Here is an 18,856-nt window from a genome sequence, read left to right on the forward strand (position 1 = left end):
CGCTGACCTGCAATTAATGTTTGATTCAATTTACGAAAACAAAAATGTTATGCGGTAGAACAGGAGCAGTCTAATTAGGATGTAGATTCTGCACATTCAGCGCAGGCTCCGAAATGCAAACATAAACTAAAGAAAAAACATCTGCTTCCTATGGTGCCCTGGCTCATTCTTTTTTAAATCAAACAGTTCCTCTAATTAGTATTTCCGTCACTGCTGGAGGACCTAAACGAAACCAAGTTTCCATTCAGTTCTAGCTGGTACTCCACTTACATACAGACGAAACTAGCAAACTCCTCCACAGACTGAAATGGTCGCTTGGCCTGTATTGCACCTCTGCAAAAGCGACTTTTGTTACAGAAAAGAAACCGTGGACATTCAAAAGTTCGGCGTTCCTTACTCCTGCTGTACGTTGCGATAATTATTGTTTTCCATATTTCTTTGCTCAGTATCATCCTGATTCGTGCAGTGCTGCGTAAGTTACACATTATACATTTCACAAATGTCAATACAATAACACAAGTAAAATAATTACACTGATTTGACTGAAAGTTTTCGTGTATCCTTTTTCCTTTCGAATCTCCTAGAGGAAAAAAAAAATATTTCCTCCTTTTTTTCATGTTAAAGATTAGGAAAATAGTAAATAAATGATTAGATATTGATACTTTTCACGGTCATGATAGATCTGTTGTTAGAACTGCGTGGGAATGAAACAATAAACTACCGGAAGCGAGATTCGATCCACAGACCTGGCACATATGAAACTAAGCGCTTGCTCGCTCGGTTGCGAATTCCGTGAACAACAGTGGCCCTACAAAGCTTACGGCATAAGCATGCCTATAATTTTCAAACTCGACTTTGTAAGGAAACGGTTGACAGTTGCGCCTTCTTGTTCATATATGTTTAAGTCCGAGTAGTGCCTACATACCCTGTCAATATGAATAAAATGGATGAGGGGATGTTGGTACTGCTTCCTTATTAGTCTTAATCTAAATATGTTCAAATCTGTGTGAATTCCTGAGGGACAAAACTGCTTAGGTCATCGGTCCCTAGATTTACACACTACTTAAACTAACTTATGCTTAGAACAACACACACACCCATGCCCGAGGGAGGACTCCAACCTACGGCGGGAGGGGCCGCGCAGTTCGTGTTATAGCGCCTCAAACCGCGCGGCTATCTAAATATGCCAGATTCTAAATATGAAGCAGAATTAAGTCTCGCCTAGTGTTGTATGCTTGTTGCTAATCACCTTTACTGAGATGTAACAGCTGATTCTTAAGTCTGAAGTAGGAACTGATAAGCTCATGGTCGCTCCAACAACTTTATTGCTTATAAACAACTGTAACCCACTCCGACTGTTTCTTCCTTTTTTTACCGACGTGTGCTAACTCTCGGACTCATTTGTGGCATTTTTTGTCGTCTGAGCGGGAGAGTGGTTTCGCACTAGTCTGAAACGATGTATTTGTTGTTTCTTTCGCAGCACGTTCGAAGCCGGTACTTGGGACGCTCTGTTGCCGAACAACATTAAGTATATCGTAAGTTTTCACTGATAAAGAAATGTGTGACTGGAACTGATTTAAAAACCTTTCAGTATGAACATCTGAAATGAAGTCTTTCAGGTTTGCTAGTAATTACTGTGCATGAGTGACACGATTATCTGAGGGGTGCTAATTGTTGCAATCTACAACAGATGTGTTGTAGACGTACTCATGCAGCTGACAATGGGCGGTCGTACCAAACATGGGGAACAGAGCCGGCAGGGAAGAGGTCACGGCAGAGCTGGTGCTGCCTGACTTCTGGGTACAAGTTTCTCCGCTCCACAGTCACAGGATGTCTCCAGGTTCCCACCTTTGTTCTGGACTACTCACTGTGAATAATGCTGCTATCTGTATGCAGAATCGGCTCAGCACCTGTCCCAACACGGAGCTGCGTGTCCACTATCGAAAAACAGAAAGCTACCTATTCCTTGTCCAACGTACTACCCGGAAGTAGCGTACATGTTAGGAAGAAAACCCTAGTTGTAAAACAATAATGTGTAGCATTATACGAATCAATCCTTTGCATGAAAAAAAAGTTGATGGTCTAGCGACAATTAGCCGTCACCATATTCGAGAAATCATTTCGTCTACCGTCTTTAGCGATTTAAGGGAGTGGGGGGGGGGGGGGAGGGGGAACTGAATTAGAATGTCTGAAAGTGGAACTCAAATCTGATGTCGCAGAATGCGTGTCTCATGACAACTGCAGACTGTTTCGTTTGGCATGATGATACTATATGAGCGTGGAGCAAAAAAAATCCAGTACAACCTTTCACTTTAATATACCTTTGTTGGACAATTCATTCATTAAGATATTTTACTTATGGTATTTAATTCAAAAGATGGTTTTCAAAATTATGCAGTTTGTCTTCCGACGTACTTGTGGCAGTGTAACTAAGCCTACACATTGAAGTACAAAGTGATCCGAAAAGTAACCAAATTAAGGATCAGTAGTCCTACCCAGTTATAAGAGACATAGTTCTCGTTGGGCGGGCATGAAACTTCGGTTACTGTACGTTTGGCCTTCGTATTGGGTAGCACCATTGATTTTCGATGTAGCTACGTTTCGGATTACTTTATGTACTTCAGCGTCTCCGTCGAATTTGATTGGCACAAGAGTGTCTAAAGATGAAATTGTGTAATTTACAGCCGGCCGGGGTGGCCGAGCGGTTCTAGGCGCAACAGTCTGGAACCGCGCGACCGCTACGGTCGCAGGTTCGAATCCTGCCTCGGGCATGGATGTTTGTGATGTCTTTAACGTTAGTTAGGTTTAAGTAGTTCTAAATTCTAGGGGACTGATGACCTCAGAAGTTAAGTCCCATAGTGCTCAGAGCCATTTGAACCATTTTTGTAATTTACAATTCGATCATTTCAATTAAGTACTATGAATAAAACAGCTGAATGGATTATCCATTAACAGTATATCAATTAAAACACAGCGGAACGTCCCTAAGGATCCATCCATGAAGATGAATCGCACAAACATCATTTAATTATATCAGCACACTATATTTTTGAAGCATAACGTATCTTAAAAATCTTACTCATTCGCTTTCACTGTGGGTGACTGAAAATATAACTTGATAAACGGCTAAAAGAGTTAGGGCGGAGCCTTTGTTACAATTTGATCAGAGCAGCAGATTTTCGCAGAATGACTTTTGCCGCATCGATTGTCTGTCAAATTTCATTTATTTCTTCCTGTTGCGGTTTTTAATTACTACCCTAAATGTACTTGCAGGAAAGTATATTCTGAGAATGCATGCTTCAACGTCATAATGTTTGTATCTGTTTGCAGTCTATACCTGCGCATTAAGAAATTCTTGCACTCAACCACTTGAGATGAAAAGTTCTAAATAGTTATTTATTAATCACGCCTTTCTTTATTTATTAATTAAGACACTCCGACTCAGCCATAAAGTGGCTCAAGAATATTTTTAACACTGTATATTAAAGGATATTGTAACGCAATGTAGAGCTATCAGAATATCTTGATTAATACATAATGTGATGACTGTCTTTGTACATGCTGAGCAAGTAAATAAAATTAATCAATCAATTAATTATTCAATAGTTTGTTATGGAATCATTAGGAGATTCTGGTAATAAAATGAAATGCGAAATGTCTCTAGCGAATGCCACTCATCGTTAACGTGTAACATACATAGACTTTATTTTACAATTTAACTACAGCTTGTTCAATGCAAGGGTCGTATATAACACTGTCGTTACAGTTTTTTACGGCTAAAGTCCTCCCACGTCCTATCCCAAAAAATGAATTGTCGTGTAGCCCCCTTTTGTAGATTAAGCTTCAGTTTAAGAGAACATATTGTTCCTATAAGTGACACGCCTTATTACGAATAGAATCCATTCCAAATGCGTCACATAAGGTGTTGTTAGAACTTCATATTCAAATGGGTCAGTCCAGTGTTTAACACGTCTCATGTATCAAACTTCCTGGCAGATTAAAACTGTGTGCCCGACCGAGACTCGAACTCGGGACCTTTGCCTTTCGCGGGCAAGTGCTCTACCATCTGAGCTACCGAAGCACGACTCACGCCCGCTACTCACAGCTTTACTTCTGCCAGTATCTCGTCTCCTACCTTCCAAACTTTACAGAAGCTCTCCTGCGAACCTTCCAGAACTAGCACTCCTGAAAGAAAGGATACTGCGGAGACATGGCTTAGCCACAGCCTGGGGATTGTTTCCAGAATGAGATTTTCACTCTGCAGCGGAGTGTGCGCTGATATGAAACTTCCTGGCAGATTAAAACTGTGTGCCCGACCGAGACTCGAACTCGGGACCTTTGCCTTTCGCGGGCAAGTGCCCTACCATCTGAGCTACCGAAGCACGACTCACGCCCGGTACTCACAGCTTTACTTCTGCCAGTATCTCGTCTCCTACCTTCCAAACTTTACAGAAGCTCTCCTGCGAACCTTCCAGAACTAGCACTCCCGAAAGAAAGGATACTGCGGAGACATGGCTTAGCCACAGCCTGGGGATTGTTTCCAGAATGAGATTTTCACTCTGCAGCGGAGTGTGCGCTGATATGAAACTTCCTGGCAGATTAAAACTGTGTGCCCGACCGAGACTCGAACTCGGGACCTTTGCCTTTCGCGGGCAAGTGCTCTACCATCTGAGCTACCGAAGCACGACTCACGCCCGGTACTCACAGCTTTACTTCTGCCAGTATCTCGTCTCCTACCTTCCAAACTGCTGTGAGTACCGGGCGTGAGTCGTGCTTCGGTAGCTCAGATGGTAGAGCACTTGTCCGCGAAAGGCAAAGGTCCCGAGTTCGAGTCTCGGTCGGGCACACAGTTTTAATCTGCCAGGAAGTTTCATATCAGCGCACACTCCGCTGCAGAGTGAAAATCTCATTACGTCTCATGTATCATTTGGAATTGGTTCAATGTGTTGTAACTCGTGTCGTGTTTCCCTCGATCGATGAATATCTGATGCTGATAATATGGGTGATATTAGTGATTGCAAATATTGAGCTGCTCCAATTCTTAATTTCACTCTATCTCTGTAGTTAACAGCATGTCCCGTATTTTCTGTGTTGTAAGAATGTGATGGAGTTTTGGATGTGCCATGGGACGACGGGGGCGGGGGCCACTGATGACGAGACCCCAGAGCGCCCTCTAGAGAACAGGCGAGACAACTGCGAGTTTATAGCTCAGTTTGCTCAGAACTGTGTAAGCGGGAAGGCAGCTCATTGGATAACTTATAAGACATTTGTTAGGTGGAGTATTAGTCCACTGTTTTTAAAAAGAGTATGGTTGGATAGGGTTTAGCGGAGCCTTCCAATTGCTGAAATATCTTTTGCGCGCGGTAGAGAGGAAATTTTTCGGACATTCCGCATAGAGGTGCAGAAGCAGTCAGTCAGGTTTTGGATACATGAAGAAACGGATGTTCTGGATCGGGATTTGGAAGAGGACACACTGACTTTGGGGACGTGCCAGAAGTCAGACTTGCATTTCTGAGGGTCATCCCGTCACACAGCGGCCGATGAGTGGCGCTTGGCAGTATTCCCAGCTGTATGCGGGACTCTGACATGAACGGTCCAATAACTGTGCACTCTTTCACTGTTAAGCTTGTTCGAGGATGACTACTGAGATGACGGTCACTCCCATATAACGTGTTCCTGGGGAGGGGGGGGGGAAGGGGGGAGGAGGAGGAACCCATAATAATATGAATTCAGGTTTGTAGTGTAGGCTTCATATTCTAAGAAAATAAGCGGGTCTTGTTCTGAATCAGCTCGAATAGCCAACAAACAATGTAGCAGCATCAAGGTTTGCGTATGGTAAAGACATGCAGAAAATCTAGGACAAACCACGTAATGGAAGTGAGTTCAGTGTTGGTTGCCCAGGTGCGTGTCAACGAACTAGATGGTGCAGTGGCTTAGGGCACTGGACTTGCATGTAGGAGGAGCAAGGCTCTAATCCCTGTCAAATCATCCAGATTTATGTTTTTCGTGGTTATCCTTAATCACCTATGGTGTTATAGCGGTTCCGTTGAAACGGCACGTCGGGTTTCCCGCTCAAACGTTGCCCAATCGGAGCTTTAGCTCTATCTCTATTGACTTGTCGTTTATGAGATATTAAACACTAATTTTCTTTCCTATGGCCGTGGTTTGGCAATATAGTGACCGAAAGTATTTGTTGGAAAAATATTGAGGTTGGAGTACGCCGAATGGTGGTGAATTATGTTGTCTGGAGAGTCACAGCTGTGAGGAGACTTAACAAGCGGCGAGTTCACAGCTCAAGAGATCATAGACAGCAAAAAAAAAAAATTTTTTTGCGCCAAAACGTCCCTCTATTGCCCATCTGAAACATGTTTCCTGGTGAAAAATAATGGATATATATGTCGACTAAATTAACTTTGTAACCAACTATTCAGCGAGTCGGGGAGTGAGGCCAGGTGACGGCCAATCCTAGTTTTCTCGAGTACCATACGCTCAACACGTTGTTTGTTCTGCAGGCAAACGCAGTATCTCGTCAGGAGTGGCTGGTTGCGCGCTGACATCATCCTTAACACTAAGATGTGTCAGTCACAAATTTGTTTTATTCGGGCTGTACCCGCGCAAAGGTGTCGACGATCGGGGTTTGTTCTCCAGCGTGTAAGAGCTATATACCCTGAAGTATTGTGATAACCAATGATTGCTCGTGTCAGTAGTGTAGCTATTTGTTCAAGTGCACTGCAGACTGCTTACTTTATATTTCGTCATGTAAGCAGAATGGCGACTTCTGCAGAGAAATTGTCGTTGTGAGACGATTGCAGAATAGAAAACTAGTACATACTGTTCTCAAGGTCTAACAGAAGAGAAACCGAGGAACCTCGATTTTAAACACTAGAAGTAGTAAGGGGAAAGAAATCAGTATGTGTACACAGTGAGCAAGATTTTAAAGGAAATAAAATTTACTATTTTAGCATTACCTTACACGTTCAACCAGGAAGCTGGAGGAAGGAATATTAGGGTGTAACGTGCCGTCGGAGAGAAGGAGCGCGAGCTCTCATCGACTAAACGATATGACGAAAAGGGACCGTTGTCTTTCAAAATGTCCGTGCTATCATCTGCCCTACGTGAATTAGGGTAACTACAGAAACACTGCAACCGCCCGCCCCCCTCCCGCCCCCCCCCCCTCCCTAAGGCGTGTCCAGAGTTATAACCACTGCCCACCTCTCCGGCAACATGTGGCTGATTTGAACAGCAGAGTGGTTTACCAGACGTGATCGCATTGATGATGTTATGCTCTTGCCTTCCTACGACCTTTGAACTGAACTGGCCAACTAGTTATATCGAGACCTATGGTTTAACATGGTCTCAGATGTAGAGTGCCACTTGGTATTTTTCACACTAGCAAGAAACTGTCAGGGGTAAAAAGTGGTGACAGATAAAGGATTTTTTTTAATTTTTTTATTTACTATTAAAAACGGTCTTGATCACGATTTATTTATCAAGGTGACCGGTTTCGACCACTACTGTGGTCATCTTCAGACCACTGAGTAGGAACCTCTTTCTGTTGGAGAATCACAAGAATGGAGTAGTGATTCTCCAACAGAAAGAGGTTCCTACTCAATGGTCTGAAGATGACCACGGCAGTGGTCGAAACCGGTCACCTTGATAAATGAATCGTGATCAAGACTGTTTTTAATAGTAAATATTTGTAAGACACTGATCACTGCCTCTCCCAGAATGTATTCGAAAGTAACAGATAAAAGAACCTAGGACTGAAGGCGGATTGATTGTAGCCCTTTAGTAGTAGTTTGATGCCCACTTTTTGCTCCTACATCCACCCACTGAGCCCAACCTTCAGCTCGTCAGTTTTACCATCTAAAGCTGTCTGTTCCTCCCATTAATGTGTTTGGAATCTTTGGTCGGGAAATAAGAATTTCCTCTGAGCTACTGAGTCACATACCATCCTACTTTTGCGCCTAAATCCAGTGAAACTACTTTGCAAGACGAACAAAGGTTGTCGGCAAAGAATCCTCTTTCGTTGAAACCACGGGAGGGGTGACAGCGCTGCAAGTATGAAATAACTATAGAAAAATGGGCTAATGTGTCTGCACATTTTAAAAATATTAAAGACAAATATCTGTGTCGTGATGCTTTAATGGAAAAGGTTTTCATTCAAGAGAGACTTTTAAATAGAGACACAGAAAATGCTAAGGACACTGATGTTGCCACATGAGACGAATTAGTGAGAATTCTCTCCGTTCGGTCACAGAATCCTCTTATACAGCTGATTTGAAGACATGTTTTACTACGGAATTTACGACTACGTACGGGACTCAATAAGTAATGTATATGAAAGTAATAAGTTTGTTCGCCGCGCGGGATTAGCCGAGCGGTCAGGGCGCTGCAGTTATGGACTGTGCGGCTGCTCCCGGCGGAGGTTCGAGTACTCCCTCGGGCATGGGTGTGTGTGTTTGTCCTTAGGATAATTTAAGTTAAGTAGTGTGTAAGCTTAGGGACTGATGACCTTAGCAGTTAAGTCCCATAAGATTTCACACACATTTGAACATTTTTTTTCAATAAGTTTGTTCTTAAGGCTTAGAAGTACGCTCTGGAATAGCATCTGTAGTCAACCTTCTCCCAAAGGCGTACAAGCATCCCTGCTGTCCTTCGGTAATGGTAATGTTATATCAGACAAGTAATATGGTGTGAGCAGGAACATGTGCTAACTGACATTAAGATCTTACCTTCAGTAAGTTCTCTAACATAAAAGGCTAACGTGCTGTAGCTACTTTTGCAATCAAGTACGCCCCTTCACTACCTATATTATTTATGTACAATCTAGTTCCACAAACGTTTTAGAGCACCATAGTATTATTTACTGCAATTTGCATAGGTCAATACGAATATCATCCTCCATCTCTTAACTCAGGAGGCTTATGGGGGAAGACTAAAAAATATGACTGTAAATGAAGTTGTTGGCACTCTGAGTGGCTGTACTTACAGGGCTTAGAGGAAAGAAACATTTGTTGCAAATGAAGTCAGTATACCTACCCCTAGAATCCTTTGTTGTGCAGAAACTGAAACGGACTCAGCACAGCTATGTTAAAAAAAAAATGGCTCTGAGCACTATGGGACTCAACTGCTGTGGTCATTAGTCCCCTAGAACTTAGAACTACTTAAACCTAACCAACCTAAGGACATCACACACATCCATGCCCGAGGCAGGATTCGAACCTGCGACCGTAGCACTCCACAGCTATGTCTTCTGTGCTTCTAAGAAGGGAGGAACAAGTTTCAGTACAGCTGACTGTTCAGATTGGTAATGTAATATCATTATTCTTCTTCACTAATCACATTTAACACAACACTTCTGAGAGCGTGCATGTTTTAAGGGCAGGACTTTCTAAGCAATATTATCGAATATTAAAGTCAGACAGAATGCAGAAGGTAGCATCTGCTGCCTACTTTACGTACGTATAGCGCTGATGCAACAATGTGTTCATATAAATTATTATTTTATCGTAACCTCTATGAGAGTTAACAGGTTTGTGCATAAAGACCCTTCTTTCCTCAGAGAGTGTAAGTACATAGCAGGTCGAAAGTATATACAGAATGCAAAAGGTGACAATGGGCAAAACCGTAAACTAATGGGAAAAACAGAAATGGGAAGACTTAGCGACAAGCAGAACTGGAAAAAGGGAGGATTAAAACGAGAGAAACGGAAAGTAAGAGCATAAACCGACAGTCCAGTTTACTTTTAATAAAAATTACGAGGGGTTTTCGAGTACACATCCATCGTTCGTGCACAGGAACGGTCTCACGAATGTTTCAGACGTTAAAAAACTCTCAGATAGAGAAACTGAATGCGTAAACGAGGTGACTGGAGGATCGCGCAGTACCGACACAAAAAGAAGTCAGTTGGCTGCAAAACAGAACAGAGCATAGCTCTGCCGGCTCCCACGCCCCGTCGTTGATAACTGTATCCCTGGTGCTGGCAACACTGGCTGCGGGCGCAGCGTCTATTGCACGATCTGCGGCCACGCCGCCGACGAACTGTTGCAGAACTGGAGCCTGAAAATGGCAAACGGCCACCGCGTTGAGTCCGCATCGAGCCCACAGCCCGGTGGCAAAAACACGCATCCAGCTGCATCTTACGAAATGCTATAGAGCAGCTGAAGCAAAGGAACGGAATGTGTGACAATGTTTTCACTGAGAAATTTACGATGCGATCAAATCAGACCGAAAAGTGGTGTAGTGCGCTGTTTCGTTTTATTACTCAGAACTTGCCAGTGTGATGGTTCTAATGGCTCTAAGCACTATGGGACTTAACATCTGAAGTCATCAGTCCCCTAGATTTCGAACTACTTAAACCTAACTAACCTAAGAACATCGCACACATCTATGCCCGATGCAGGAATCGAACCTGCGACCGTAGCAGCCGTGTGGTTCCGGATTGAAGCGCCTAGAGCTGCTCGGCCACAAAGGCCGGCTGTCAGTGTGAAATCACATACTGCACCATAGGAACCATAACAACACACTGTTTCCAGCACTAAATGCCGAAATGAAAATAAATGCTTTAGTTTCCGAATGTAGTGTCCAAAATTTTAATTAATCGTAGTAAATGCAATGCATGCGAAAACTCCGTAATGCCAAACCCGAGACGATAAATAAATGAAAGGAAATCAACTTCTGATGATGCAAACAGCTCTGAAAAGCTGCCTAGACCCAAAACACTGTTCCATGCTGAAGGCGGCGTCTACAAAAACTATATTTTTTAGCAAGTGAAGGTGTACTATCAGATCACACCCTAAACTTGATTACACCGAAAAATTATTCATTTAATAATCTTGTCAGCTTACACTGCACAGATTGATTATGGGCTGTAAATTAAGCGTATCATCTCTTCTACCTGTTCCATACAGTAAGTTTCGTCAGGGCAGCGTGCGTGTAGCGAGGCCCCCCAGAGCTCGTACCGAGAGGCCATCTGCTGCAGATCTGCTACGTACTCCTGTGCAAGTCCTAATACGTGCAGTATTAAAGATATTTTTAAAAACGCTCTTTTTGTTCCAAATGCGTGCAAAACGAAAGATATGCAGTGTCTCGGATCTTACAGGCCTGGGGACTGCTTTAAACGCACGCGACCACCACCGTGTAGGGAGATAAAAGAAAAAAAAAGCAATAAACCTGCGATGAACAATTAAACAGAAAAATATTTCCCCGTTTTTCGTCTACTTTGAAAGGATTCTCGAGGTATATTACGCTCGCTGAACCAGCTCTCCAGAAATCCCAGCAAAACAAAACTGTAGGCTAAGATTTGGCAGGTGCACACACTCGCTCACAGCCTCTATCAATAGAAGCAGTATACTGGAAACGGCAGAAGCACTGCAGCGTAACCTCCATCCCGCTGGCGTCGTTTACTCTAGGCTGCCGCACAGCGCGCTCGTGAAGAATCGTGGGCGGGGCGAACACACGGGAAGCAAGTGGCACGAGCGAGAAGAAATGGCATGCGTCCTTACGGTCGGCACACGTTCCGCAGACACGAAGGCCGGCGCGCACAGCCACTGACTGCCCCGCAGAGCGCCGACCTGGCCGCCGCGGGCCCGCTCCCCACCATACCGCTCGCGGCACGCTCAGTCAACAGCGAACCGGTTGCCTTCTCACTTAGCGCACACTTCGCGGAAGTCGCCGCCGACTAAATTAAGCGGCACGCCGAAACACGAGCCCACGCCGAACCCTGCTCTCTCGCTCCGATAACCTTACGTGATCTCTGCGCGAGCCCACCCTCTGCTTAAAACTACGTACTCTCGAATCATCACGTAACCGTCCTCTCCGTTTCCCATTACTGGTGACCACCACCAGTCATGCTGCACGGAGAACCTCGACAGGGGCCAGTTGCCGCAATACGGCATGCTAAAGCCGTCGTATGTAAAGTACACAAGTGGCAAGACGCAGTCAATACCTTCGCTGCGCAGTGCCGATGGTACTGTTACCGACGACTGTGCCGCTAAAGCGGAGTTATTGAACGCAGTTTTCCGAAATTCCTTCACCAGGGAAGACGAATGGAATATTCCAGAATTTGAAACACGAACAGCTGCTAGCATGAGTTTCTTAGAAGTAGATACGTTAGGGGTTGCGAAGCGACTCAAATCGCTTGATAAGGGCAAGTCTTCAGGTCCATATTGTATACCGATTAGGTTCCTTTCAGATTACGCTGATACAATAGCTCCCTACTTAGCAGTCATATACAACCGCTCGCTCACCGATAGATCTGTACCTACAGATTGGAAAATTGCGCAGGTCGCACCAGTGTTTAAGAAGGGTATTAGGAGTAATCCATCGAACTACAGACCTGTATCATTGACGTCGGTTTGCAGTAGGGTTTTGGAGCATGTACTGTATTCGAACATTATGAATTACCTCGAAGGGAACGATCTATTGATACGTAATCAGCAAGGTTTCAGAAAACATCGTTCTTGTGCAACGCAGCTAACTCTTTATTCACACGAAGTAATGGCCGCTATCGACAGGGGATCTCAAGTTGATTCCGTGTTTCTAGATTTCCGGAAAGCTTTTGACACCGTTCCTCACAAGCGACTTCTAACCAAGCTGCGGGCCTATGGGGTATCGTCTCAGTTGTGGGACTGGATTCGTGATTTCCTGTCAGGAAGGTCGCAGTTCGTAGTAATAGACGGCAAGTCATCGAGTAAAACTGAAGTGATATCAGGTGTTCCCCAGGGAAGCGTCCTGGGACCTCTCCTGTTCCTGATCTATATAAATGACCTGGGTGACAATCTGAGCAGTTCTCTTAGGTTGTTCGCAGATGATGCTGTAATTTACCGTCTAGTAAGGTCATCCGAAGACCAGTATCAGTTGCAAAGCGATTTAGTAAGGTCATCCGAAGACCAGTATCAGTTGCAAAGCGATTTAGAAAAGATTGCTGTATGGTGTGGCAGGTGGCAGTTGACGCTAAATAACGAAAAGTGTGAGGTGATCCACATGAGTTCCAAAAGAAATCCGTTGGAATTCGATTACTCGATAAATAGTACAATTCTCAAGGCTGTCAAATCAACTAAGTACCTGGGTGTTAAAATTACGAATAACTTCAGTTGGAAAAACCACATAGATAATATTGTGGGGAAGGCGAGCCAAAGGTTGCGTTTCATTGGCAGGACACTTAGAAGATGCAACAAGTCCACTAAAGAGACAGCTTACACTACACTCGTTCGTCCTCTGTTAGAATATTGCTGCGCGGTGTGGGATCCTTACCAGGTGGGATTGACGGAGGACATCGAAAGGGTGCAAAAAAGGGCAGCTAGTTTTGTATTAGCAAGTAATAGGGGAGAGAGTGTGGCAGATATGATACGCGAGTTGGGATGGAAGTCATTAAAGCAAAGACGTTTTTCGTCGCGGCGAGATCTATTTACGAAATTTCGCCGGCCGGGGTGGCCAAGCGGTTAAAGGCGCTACAGTCTGGAACCGCGCGACCGCTACGGGCGCAGGTTCGAATCCTGCCTCGGGCATGGATGTGTGTGATGTCCTTAGGTTAGTTAGGTTCAAGTAGTTCTAAGTTCTAGGGGACTGATGACCTAAGAAGTTAAGTCCCATAGTGCTCAGAGCCATTTGAACCATTTTATTTACGAAATTTCAGTCACCAACTTTCTCTTCCGAATGCGAAAATATTTTGTTGAGCCCAACCTGCATAGGTTGGAATGATCATCAAAATAACATAAGAGAAATCAGAGCTCGAACAGAAAGGTTTAGGTGTTCGTTTTTCCCGCGCGCTGTTCGGGAGTGGAATGGTAGAGAGATAGTATGATTGTGGTTCGATAAACCCTCTGCCAAGCACTTAAATGTGAATTGCAGAGTAATCATGTAGATGTAGACACGGGATGAAACGGCTAACGTTGACGTGCACGCAGACAGGATGTCCGACGTCACGAGACACAGCACAGTCGGCTCACGGGACGAGCTGGTTAACGTGATTTCTCGCTCTCAGCAATCTCCAGCGGAATTGTGCGCTTTATTCGGTCCGCAAACAATACAGTTTGAGCCACGCGGGGCAGCCGCACTGTTTAGGGCGCCCTGCCACGGTTCGCGCAGCTCCTCCTCATCGGAGTTTCGGGTCGTCCCTCGGGCATGCGTGTGAGTGTTGTCCTTAGCGTAAGTTAGATTATGTAGTGTGTAAGCCTAGGGACCGATGACGTCAGCAGTTTGGTCCCATAGGAATTTACCACAAATTTCCAAAAAATACAGTTCGTTCGTGCGTAAAGTCCCTACGCTAGCTCTATTAAAAGGCACATTTCCTCCCTTTTCCATACGCTAGTCGTCTTGTTCTGTCTGAGGTATAATAATAATAATAATAATAATAATGTCGTGTGACTAGGGTCTCCCGTCGGATAGACCGTTCGTCTGGTGCAAGTCTTTCGATTTGACGCCACTTCGGTGACTTACGCGTCGATGGGGATGAAATGATGATGATTAGTACAACACAACACCCAGTCCCTGAGCGGAGAAAATCTCCGACCCAGCCGGGAACGAACCCAGGCCCTCAGGATTGACATTCCGTCACGCTGACCACTTTTTTCCCCCCCTTCATTTTGTTCGTTGTTGATCGGTGTGTTTGGTCGTTGCGGACGTCACATGACTTCCGGTCAAGTTCGTTTGTTGATCCTTCTACTCAATTTTTTTTTATTATAGAGGCCAACCAGCTCTCTGACCGAACACGCTGAGCTACTGTGCCGGCTAAACCACTCAGCTACCGCGGGCAGACCCGGAGGTATACATAAATAAGAACTTCAATATCTGTGAACATGTAATGTCACAAAAAGATACTTGTCCGGATCAGCAAGGTCATCAGCTTATAAAAGTTCACCAAATAGAACAAACTCACCCCTAACAGAGAACACATTTATACAGGGTATAACATTAAAAATGTAGATTTCCACATCAAAAACAGACATAAACAGTTTAGGAAATGCAAGATGGTTTATGGAGAAACTGACATCAACAGACGGATACAAACAATTTATTGCGTGCATACCTCTCAAGATCATGATAGGATACTTTGAGGTCATGAAAAATACCTTCATTAACAGAAAGCAGGAACTTGTTTTAAAATGGCAATGCACATATCCGTGGAGGCGTCAGTCCTGAAGAGAACAAGATTGTGCTTGACAAAGTAATTTAGAAAATTCCTCACATCTCTGTAACCAACGAGGAACTCTTAAAGTTTTTAAAAATATTTGGTGCTGGCACTCAATTGCTTTTAATTTCAAATCATGGGTATTGTTTGAATATCTTCTACTTCCAAGCACATCCTGACAGTCAGAGCTATTAAAATAGCGTTTTTGTGAGTAGCAAATCGATGTATCATAATTACTTTATAACCTGATAGGGAAGTGGACCTGAAACGTGATTCAAGTAAACTCGACTATTGTAGTTTAACAAACACAAAAGTTTGCAGTAATGACTTCTGCCCATATGAGAATTTATAACAATAATGAACTGATAATGTCTACAGCCTTCTGTCTGATATGTATGCAAGATTTTCAAAAAACTACAAGGGTGAAGAGATTGTAGGCAGTCTGCTGAACGGAAAAGAATTTATGATGTTAGCTCCCTTCATTGTTATAGATTACTCAGAATAGAATGAGAGTGTGAAGTCTAGGTCAAGTGGCATTATCGCTGAATTTGCAGCTCCTGAGAACTTTCAAAGAAACACCACAGTATTCGCATTAATACTCCATGATGGTATTGTTAACTACTCCTCTTCTCGCTTCCCACACCCGGGTTCCCGGGTTCGATTCCCGGCGGGGTCAGGGATTTTCTCTGCCTCGTGATGACTGGGTGTTGTGTGATGTCCTTAGGTTAGTTAGGTTTAAGTAGTTCTAAGCTCTAGGGGACTGATGACCATAGCTGTTAAGTCCCATAGTGCTCAGAGCCATTTGCACCATTTGAACTACTCCCCCTTAATGGAATTGTGTAGAGACTTGTATAAATTACTACGGGCAGTATCACACCTAAAGCATGGCACCTCAAACTGCGAACATTATAATTGACATCCAAGGCTTCGCAACGTTCTCCAAATTAGTTGCTCCGAGAAAAACCTTTCATAGATATGAAATGCATCAAGACAAAACGTTGCCGCTAGAAATCTTGAATCACATCGATGTCTGCCAGTCTGTCTCATTAGGACCAAGAAAAAGAAGAATAATTAGTTTGTGTGTACATTAGATAAGGTAAAACTAATATTAAGTTGGGTGACAAATAATTGATTTTTATTTTAAAACTGCCTTTTTTGTCTTATTATTATTTGACGCATGTGCCCTGTGTGGTCATTACATGCCCCTAGCGCTCGCTCCAGGAGCCACAACAGCACATGTTCGCTCCTTGTCAAAGGTGCATTGTTACTGGTGAATCTTATCCCTTCCACCACTCTCCCAGGCCATGACGATATAAGGTGCACCAGCATCCCCCATTTTCCTCCAGTCTGCTTGCAGCATCGTCAGCATCATGATCATTACGAAACGCTGAAACAGAATTGCTAACAGTGCCAGGAAACAGCCTTGCCTCAAGAGTGAGAGGATAGCGTGTACATCTCTCCTGTTTGACAAAGACCACTTGCACTATTAATGGAACGTATTTGAGACGAAAATCTTACATATAAGTGCTAGTTATTTCCTGTGCATGTGTGTGTGTGTGTGTGTGTGTGTGTGTGTGTGTGTGTGTGTGTGTGTGTGCGCGCGCGCTCGCACGTGCACATGTATACTTATTGACTGACATTTTCATAGGAATGTTGGATGATGATTTCCGATCTACTCAATTCACTGCAGCAACTGTGTCACAGGGCTGGTGGCCCAATGTGAACAAATGCATGGAAATGTTGACCACGAAAATGGAAATGAGCGTTTTGCGTCATTGGCCGGGAGGCCCCTTACGGGGCAGGTCTGGCCGCCTTGGAGCAGGTCTTATTACATTCGACGCCACATTGGGCGACCTGTGCGCCGGATGGGGATGAAATGATGATGAAGACAACACAACATTCAGTCCCTGAGCGGAGAAAATCCCCGACTCAGCCGGGAATCTAACACGGGCCCGTAGGACGGCAATCCGTCACGCTGACCACTCAGCTAAAGGGGCGAACATGTTGACCATGCCATCCCAGGACCTTGATGGTGATGGTGGTAAGTAATATATCTTTCTCTATGTTTGTGTGCATATATACTTGTCGAGTGCTGTTGCTTTTGAGTGTGTCTGTGTACTTAACAAGTGTTTTTTCTCTAGTGATAGTGAGACGAACACAGACTAGGCAGTATGTTGTGGGCTGCTATGTTTGGATGAGCTAGCTGAGGCCATCACAGGACTCTGTGTTACATGATGACCTGCGAACTGATTATGCCGACAGGTACATGTGTAGCCGCGCGGGATTAGCCGAGTGGTCTAGGGCGCTGCAGTCATGGACTGTGCGGCTGGTCCCGGCGGAGGTTCGAGTCCTCCCTCGGGCATGGGTGTGTGTTTTTTGTCCTTAGGATAATTTAGGTTAAGTAGTGTGTAAGCTGAGGGACTGATGATCTGAGCAGTTAAGTCCAATAAGATTTCACACACACTTTTTGAGGTGCATGTGTACGCTTGAGGAGAAGCTCAATTTGGGATGTGCACCCTTGACTGATTCAGCCAAGGCTGATTTTTTACGTAAGTAATTGTCTCTCTCTTTCCCTCTCTCTATCTCTATCTCTATCTCTCTCTCTCTCTCTCTTTCTTTCTTTCTCTCTCTATATGCGTCTACGAACTTTCGTAGAATAGTTACAGAATATAGTACAGTTTCAGAAATGCTGCCCAATTTGGATGAGCCATCCCAACCAACAGCGTTACCTGCATCTATACCTGGGCCTTCATGACCAGCGTCAGCTCTACTGACGTCGCCTCCACCCACGCCAGCAGCTGCGACACATCCCGTGCACAAACCTTCGCAAGTGGCAGTGCCAGCTCCACCGGCCTTGCCAGTACCAACGCCCAGAACCCCACGAGCACCAGTGTCGCCACCTGTGCTGTAGACAATTTCCCACACTCTGACCATCGCGAGTGGCACTGTTACTGATACTTGGACATTCGACATCCTGATGGGGTTTTAGTAATAGTGACGATCATCTGTCAGCCGACAGCAGCCTCCCTGTTCGGTCTGACAGTGTGGATGTGGGTCAGGTATGTCACACAGCTTTTCTGTGCTCAGTGTTTTGAGGTACAGCTGCAGATATGGTATCATTTGCCTGCATCAGTAATATGGGCAAGTATCACGGCCTTATCCTTTTTGTAAATGGATGCCTACCCGTTTTGGTAAGAGAACTTTCCAAGATCATAAACTACCTGCGGTATCTCGTCACAAAATCTAGTACAACGCCATACTGTGTTTCTTTTTCTGCCAAAAACCTGGTGGTGTTTCTAATATGCCATCATACATAAGTGATGTGATAATGGTGTGATATTATGGGGCACCACAGTTGGTAAGTAGTTTGAGAGATTTAGCTTGAACCCAATACAGGGCCGATTCTAAGCATACCAAGAAAGAGGTTACGGGAAAACTTTTAGTTGAATCCTGTATTTGGACATTCATGTGTATGTGTTTGGTCCAATACGTGAGATGTGTGGGATCCACTTACATCCATCTTCTAAAGTATATATTCATAGAAATGGCGTTACTTATGTCCAAAATAATGACAAATATTGCTTTGTGTGCTCATTTTTTGCTTGTAGGCAAAAAATTAAACAAAATAGTGAGTGTATGACCAAATACCAAATTGATAATATTCTTGGTTGTTATAAACACGATTGTTCTGAATGCCCCTTAAGACTCCAGGACGTTGTTAAA

At 44.2% G+C, this 18,856-nt stretch overlaps 1 protein-coding gene across 1 annotated transcript in view; it reads right to left on the reverse strand.

The window, feature by feature from the left end:
• LOC124721174 (dystrophin-like) overlaps positions 1-11,540 on the reverse strand; it is a 949,029-nt gene extending 937,489 nt beyond the window's left edge. The window contains exon 1 of the mRNA XM_047246008.1: positions 11,508-11,540. The gene's annotated coding sequence lies outside the window, so the exon portion shown is untranslated. The remainder of the gene's footprint in view (positions 1-11,507) is intronic.
• Positions 11,541-18,856: the final 7,316 nt, after the last annotated feature.

Source organism: Schistocerca piceifrons, chromosome X (genome assembly GCF_021461385.2).
Source record: "Schistocerca piceifrons isolate TAMUIC-IGC-003096 chromosome X, iqSchPice1.1, whole genome shotgun sequence".
Taxonomy (NCBI): domain Eukaryota; kingdom Metazoa; phylum Arthropoda; class Insecta; order Orthoptera; family Acrididae; genus Schistocerca; species Schistocerca piceifrons.